Source organism: Pinus tabuliformis, chromosome 1_2 (assembly GCF_031772625.1).
Source record: "Pinus tabuliformis cultivar Carrire ecotype Pingquan chromosome 1_2, CPIR1, whole genome shotgun sequence".
NCBI classification, from domain to species: Eukaryota; Viridiplantae; Streptophyta; class Pinopsida; order Pinales; family Pinaceae; genus Pinus; species Pinus tabuliformis.
In genome coordinates this window covers 771,828,949-771,837,047 of record NC_142298.1, presented here as the reverse complement: position 1 = coordinate 771,837,047, position 8,099 = coordinate 771,828,949, and the positions used below count along the sequence as shown (strand labels likewise).

Genomic DNA, 8,099 nt, shown 5'->3' with positions numbered 1-8,099 from the left:
TTATGACCTATCATCTTTGGTGCGCGTCCAACTCATTAATCAATGATTCTATTAGATTACAACTTTTCAACGAACCTTAAATGTAGCCAAATGGTGTGTAGAATTGCTACGATCTTCATTCAGTACATTTAACACCATTGCTACAATTTTTTTGACCCATTTCCAGTTTCCCATTCGATATGATAATGGAACCGAACTTTTAACCTCTTTAAAACAATCAATGCTTTCACGCTCTCTCTTCTCAAAATGCAAATCACATTGCCCTGATGATGGACTCACTTAGTTAGTTGGAAACGTTGATTATAAAAATGATAACAGTTTTAAATTCTACCAACCTATATGGATTCACTCTTTAACACCATTAAGTCCCACCATGGAAGGGACATAATGAACAATGCTCTAAATTTTGAGAAGCTGAGAATATCAAGACCTAACTCTCAATTAACTATTAACTATTAATTGTTGCATGCTTTCACGCTCTCTCTTCTCAAAATGAAGATCACATTGCCCTGATGATGGACTCACTTAGTTAGTCTGAAACGTTGGTTATAAAAATGATAACAAGTTTTTTCCACAAATATTTTTAAAGACGAAGACGTCATTTGGTTAGAATTTACATTCCAAACCAAATTTTGGCCAAATGGTTCATAAAATCTCTTTTACCAATAATAACTGAAGATGTTGCCAAAGGAGGTGTTGTAAATGAGGAGCAAGTAATTGCTTGTGCTCAATACCTTGATCTTGTTTATACTCAGTCTGGTACTTTGTATGAAAAGACCCTAGATTTACCCTGCCATGGTCAAACTAATCCAACCCTTACAGAATCACATATCGATGGTATGATTGGTTTTGTGAGCCTAAAATCTAAGAATAAAAAGAAAAATTCTAAGAAAAATAATATTTCGGCTCTATCTGATTCACTTGAAGAAGATCCCTCTCCCAAAATTACTTTGGAAATTAACGTCGTATAATCATCTACTGACAAAGGTAAGAAATACGTAAGTAAGAAAAAGGGAAAAGGGAAAGCTAAACAAGACACTCATTCTAAGGAGAAATCAAACAAGAATGAACCTTCTGATGAAAAGAAGAAGCCACGTTATCTTTGCCTAATTTGTGATGAATATCATTATGCCAAGGAGTGCTCACATCGTGCTGAAGTTTCTAAATTTGTCAAAGGTTCACCCACTCTAACTGTTTTGAAGGACCCCTTTCCTCCCCAAGATAGAAAAATGGTTTCTCATGACCAATCCTCCTCATCTGCATCGACATATATCATGATGATGTCTTCCAAAGTTATGGTAGCAACAAGATCCAAATATTACACATCAAAGAGTAATGTTGAATATGGAGATGACTCCAGTCAAGCTGGTCAAACTTCCACATCTACTACTCCTTCTTCAGAACCATTACATCTTGAAAAACCAAACCCTCATATGATAATTCATCCACCTCCTATGGGTATGCTTTGAAAGTTAGCCTTTAACCCTCATGCTAGGGCTTCTCAGAATTATAACATCGTCAAAGATTTGGCTATGTCACCTTTGGAAATGTAAACTCTTAAAGTGCTGCAAACTTGTACAATAAAAAGGAAGTTATTCTTATCAACCATTAGAGTAGTAGATCCTCATGACTCCCATTTGATTGTTTTCGATCTCGAAAATCATGTCTCACGTCTCCCGCACCAACTGGCTTTTCAGATACCAGTTCATGTCAAAACTCGACGAGTTTTTTGAATAGTGATTGATGAAGGAGCATTGACATGTATTATGTCCATTGCCTGTTGGAAAGCTTTAGGTTCTTCGACAATCAATCAATCTCCCACAAATTTGAAAGCCTTTGATGGAAGAGGTTTTCATCCTTATGGTCTTTTAAATGATTTACCAATCAAATTAGAGGGTAAAACGGTTTCAATAGACGTTGAGGTTGTTGATGCTCAACTTGACTATAACCTTTTTCTTGGTTGGAGCTGGACTTATGCCATGTCGATAGTAGTCTCGTCATATTTTAGGATGATCATGTTTCTTCACAAAGGAAGAATTGTGAAGGTAGACCAATTATCCTACTATACCTCAAACCCTAATTCCACTGGTAGTGTGCCTTTTGTTGGAAAATCAATGACTCCATATGAAGAAGTTGGTGTTGGTCTTCTCAAAGACTCATCTTTGATGGGAACTTTCACATTCCCTCCACCCAATTTCCCTCATAATGATGCCCAGATTAATATGATTACATCAAGTACTTTCGAATCAGGAGATATGTGGAAAGTACCTTTAGAGTCATAAATAGTCTTATATGACAGTGAGATGCCTCATAGCCTTTTTGAGTTGGCTTATGAGGAAATTATGTCCTTTTCCAATTTATCAACATCTGAAAACAATCAAATGAATACGATTATTGATGAATATTATCATTTGTCATGCTTGGAACCAATCTCTATGCTTGATCCCTTTAACACATATTTCTTAACTGATGAAGGGATTATGGAAGTTATGACCTTGGACGAAATGCCATGGGATGATACTCATCATCATTCAACTTTCTTTTCATCCTTTGACAAAATTGAGAATAATTTCTCATCTATGTTTTCATCTGAGACTCTTAGTGATCCTCAATGTCCAATATCTACCCTTTCTTCCAATTCTGAACAAAATTTAGGGAACATATCGACAACGATACCCATAGATATCTTAGTGAAACCCGAGATAACTAAAAATATTCATATAGGAGATTCTTGTTCTTTAGAAGAGATTTAAACTTATAAATCCCTATTTCAGGAATTTCGCGACATCTTTGCCTGGTCATACGAAGAAATGCTAGGAATCGACCCTAGTATAGTTGTACATGAGATAAAAACTTATCTGGATGCTAAGCCTGTTAGACAACAATTACATCCTATACATCCATGAAAAGTTTCCGCTATCAAAACTGAGGTTGAAAAATTGTTAAAAGCAGGATTCATTTACCCTGTTCCTTTGACTGATTGGTTATCAAACATTGTACCTATTAATAAAAAAAGGAACTATTCGAGTATGTGTTGATTACAGAGATATTAATAAAGCTTGTCCCAAGGATATTTGATTGAGCCACTAATAATAAACCTTTGAAATGGTTCAATTCTGGCCACTTTAAACATGAGGACTCAGCAATTGTCGGATTGTGGTGGTGGGAGAATGAATCTTTGAAAAGGAACTATTCGAGTATGTGTTGATTACATAGATATTAATAAAGCTTGTCCCAAGGATATTTGATTGAGCCACTAATAATAAACCTCTGAAATGGTTCAATTCTGACCACCTTAAATATAAGGACTTAGCAATTGTCAGATTGTGGTGGTGGGAGAATGGATCTTTGACTCTCTGGATTTTCTCCCTAACTTCTTCCTCGATTTGTTCCTTACCCACTCTACCAGAATCGGACTTCATAATAATCTTTAATCAAGAGATATAGGTTGTGGATAACAAGGGGATTTAGGTAATGAATGAGGTCCTAGATCCAACATCAATCCTCTTAAGGCCCCAACCCAATCCACATGGGAGGTCGAAACAAAGTGTCTATGCGAGAAGATACAATCTTTTCTAGACAATTAAGATCATTCGAAAAATTGGAAAAGGGTTCTGGATTACTTCCATGTGTATTGTACATGTTAGTGAAGCCGCTAGCAGAAACCTCATGGAGAATATCATCATAGATCCCATCAGCCTCGAGAAAGCGAAAGTCCTTTCCCGGAATAAATTTTTGTGGGAGATGTCCCATCTCATGAGAATTCAAGCACCTATATAACACATTCCAATAATAAATTGACAACAAAAAAGAGATGTTGCTCCACCACAACTCCAATTCTGCTACAAATCCTCTGCACATCTCCACCTCAATTAACACCCATGCCATTATTTTGTTCAATTGTCCAAAACACCTTTCGTCCCAAAAATAGAACTTCCCAATTCTATTCGCAATCTCTGAAATAATATATTTGTTCCACAATTCGAGCGGCAATCCTAGGAGTTTGGCCTGGGCTACCTCCAAGAACAGATCAAAACCCGCCCTCCATCTCTGTGAGATAAGGAACCCTCTTCCTTTAACCCAAGGAACCTTTAAAATACTATATGTGTCCTTTGCAGCAAGGAAGTGAAAGAAAATCCATCCATTAAAAATAATGCTCACTTTAGGTCTATATTTCAGCGTTTGAAACCATCTATCTTCCACCCAGTTTTTCACCTGCTCTCCTGTAATCTGCGTATGATGCCACCTCTTGACCAATGCCTTATGTCTCAGCCTTTTGATATTAGCACAAAATGAACTAGCCCCCAAAACTAGTGGTGGTTCACCTCTAAGAGCCTTAATAGGAATTTTCTTTGGCTTATTCCTACGTTCGATAGCACTGGAAACGTGTGAATTGTCCACAGAAATGTCCTTCCCAAAATTCACCACACCATCAATAGTCGGTCCTAGAGCTTGTGAAATCTTCGATAATGCCTCCCTCTCCACACAACAATTTTTTTTTAATACGATATATGTGTGTGTGTGTGTGTGAATAATCACTTTTCTTAATAAAATATTTTTATTTGGGAATCAAGTATATTTTTTTTCTCTCTTCCATATTTTTTTTTTCTGAATACGTCTAATTCTATTATCATACAAAACATAGATACATATGGATTACAGTGGGCAAGGCTATGGAGATTTGCCTGTCAGCCTTCTTCTTGCCCTGATTACAGTTCCAAAATTGAGCAAAATCAAAAATTGGAATTTGATACATGGCCACTGAAGACACATAGACTCTGAACAGACACCAGGGCCATGGACTGACCCAGACAAAGACAGACATGAACATTTATAGCCGACACATAGACAAAGAAGCCGATACCAGTTGGCGGAAACATAAACAGAAGACCCTAGAAATGCAGCTGAGGTTACCGGGAGCGAGCTCATTCTTCATCGGTGGTGTAAGGCACCTCTTCTATGCGGCACCCGAAATGGAGAGAATCCTCGGAGTCTGAGAGAGGGATGACCGCTCCAGAGGTCCCTCCCGGAGCTGGCTTGCTTGGACCAGCAAGCGCAGAAGGACCGGCGGCAGGGACGCAATCCATGACTGGGCGCTCGAGGTCAATTTCAAACTCGCGTCTAGGGGCCAGACGACTGGGAACCGCATCGACCGGAAGGCACGCAATTGGGGAATCCTCTCTGCTGTAGCGCTGCCAATCCGGTGCTGGCTCTGCCTCACACACAGGTCGGCTTGCTGCAATGTTAGTCTCAGCCTCCTCGCTTTGTGAGACTCCCGGTTCAATCTGAATGGAAATTACCAGAGTAGAATTGGCTTGAGGGCATGGGAGCCTGTACCTGAGCGTTGGAAGCTCCGACTGACCCTCCTCTGAACGAATGCTTGCCTCCATCCTCATTGCTTCCGTGGAACCTCTGAGGCACAGACGTGACTTCAATGGAGGAGGAGGGCGAATTGTGGCTTTGCCGCTGCGTGAAGGCCCTGCCTCTGGTTCCCCCTCGTCTGCTACACATACGCGGCCTCTCCCTCTGCATATCTGGCTTTTCCAGATGTACCCTCACGCAAACACCCGGAGCTTCCTTAGCACTTAGGACAAACCCAATCTCAGCGAAATTGCAGGGCGTGCTCGTCCCCGGCAGAATGGACGTCTCCTCCTGCTTCTCTGAACTCAGCAGGGCATCGCCGCTATGCCTTCCCACATTCCTCTGCAAAACAAACATCTCCCCCTTAAAATTCTCCATGGCACCAATTGCCAAGCGACTCACGCGAGCGGAGAAGACCGGCATTAATGCCCTCTGCCATCGGTTTACATGCGGGTTGATAACCCGCCTCACCTGGTACCTCCCTTCGTCATGGGCCTGCCACCTGCCCACGTGACGGCTCATACCATCAACACGTTTAATCTGCACCCGCATCCGGGACTCTTCCATATTAATATATGGATTTCTATTTATTTGTTTATCATCACTCAATTTATGAAATTTTGGACATTTAATTATTATAATTATAAAATTACAATATTGATTATCAAATAACAAATGAAATAGATTATATATATATATATATATATATATATATATATATATATATATATATATATATATATTCACATTTAACTAATATAATTATAAAATTACCACATTGATTAAAAAATAACAAATGTCATAGATAATGTGTGAGAATTCTAGTGTAATTGTTTTTAATGTCAAATGGCACAAATTGTATGTGCATAGAGAGTTCCATATAATTCAGATAATTGTGATTTTTTTTATTATTATAAATATTGATTATCAAATAACAAATGACATAGATTATATATATTCTTTTTCACATTTAACTAATATAGTTATAAAATTACCATATTGATTAAAAAATAACAAATGTCATAGATAATGAGTGTGAGAATTCTATTGTAATTGTTTTCAATGTCAAATGGCACATATTGTATGTCCATAGAGAGTTCCATCTAATTCAGATAATTATGTTTTTTTTAATTATAAATGCCAATGAGGAGCTCAATCCAGTTCAAATGATCATAAATTTTTTTTCGTTATTAAATGATATGGCTTATAGGTGTGTAAAGAGTTCAATCTAATTCAAGTAATTTTGAATTCTCATTATAAATACTTATGAACTAATTGTAATTTTTCTCATTATAAATTCTAATTAGATAATTGTAAATTATCTCATTACAAATACTTATTAACATTCATTAACCAATAAATATATATATATATATATACACTCAGTGATTGTGAATTCTCTCCTCCTAAATGCCTATAAGATAGATAAAATAATCATAATTTTTTTTTATTATTAAATAATATAGCTTATAAATATGTAAAAAGTTCAATCTAATTCAAATAATTTTGAATTCTCTCATTATAAATACTTATCAAATAATTGTAAATTTTCTCATTATAAATTCTAATCAAAAAATTGTAAATTATTTCATTACACATACTTATTAACATTCATTAACCAGTATATATATACCCATCCTCCGTAATTGTGAATTCTCATCCTAAATGCCTATAGGATAGGATAATTGTAAATTCTCTCACTACAAATGCCATTAACATTCATCAACCACTTAATCTAGGTTAAACTGGTTCAATGGTTAAGATAATTGTAAATTCTCTCACTGCAAATGCCATTAACATTCATCAACCACTTAAACTAAGTTAAACTGGTTCATCAACCACTTAATCTAGGTTAAACTTAAACTGGTTCATCAACCACTTAATCTAGGTTAAACTTATTTTTCTCAAAATTGCAAGTCACGATCTTTATATATAATATGTATTTGTTTGATTGAATTAAACTCGTCTTTATATATCATACGTATTTTATAATATGTATTTGTTTGATTGAATATCTTAATCTCTGTTAAACTCGTTTTTCGGAAATTTGCAGGTCACGTTGTTTATTTATAATATATATTGTTTGATTGAATTTTTACAAGGCAGATCGAAGACAAAATATAAACTCGTTTTTCTGAAGTTTGCAGGTCACGATGTTTATTTATAATATATATTGATTGATTGATTTTTCACAAGTGAGATCGAAGACTAAATATGAAAATATAGGTTCCACCGAGACTTGAACTCGGGTTACTGGATTCAGAGTCCAATGTCCTGACCACTAGACCATGGAACCATCGATATGTCTGACTTGTCATTATCTCTATATATCATGATAATTTGGAAATTGCCCACGATGCGAGAAACGTTCACGCTGAATTTCTGAGTCTCACGAGCTAAAATCGGATAAATTTTCCTGATACGTCATATATGTATGAAAACAACTCTTGAAAGCAGTATAGTAGAAAACAGAGATGTTTAGGAATTAGTGAATATCTCATTTTTAAACGTTAATATGATTAAAAAGGGACGATGGGTTTTACTCTCTCCCATAAATATATATATATAACAGTTTTTTCGTAACTTCAATTATTGCCATAATAACTACTCAAATTCTACTAAACAACAAAGTACTCCTTGTCTATTATTTGAAATATATAACATTGCTTTACCAAAGTAACCATCAGCTTATGGGTGGGACTTGCAGACCCCTGTTTTTGCGTGTTCTCCATTGACTG

The 8,099-nt window shown here is 36.3% G+C and overlaps 1 non-coding gene across 1 annotated transcript; it reads right to left on the bottom strand.

The window, feature by feature from the left end:
* Nucleotides 1-7,585: 7,585 nt before the first annotated feature.
* Nucleotides 7,586-7,657, bottom strand: TRNAQ-CUG (transfer RNA glutamine (anticodon CUG)). The gene has a single exon. It is a non-coding gene; the product is annotated as a tRNA-Gln (tRNA).
* Nucleotides 7,658-8,099: the final 442 nt, after the last annotated feature.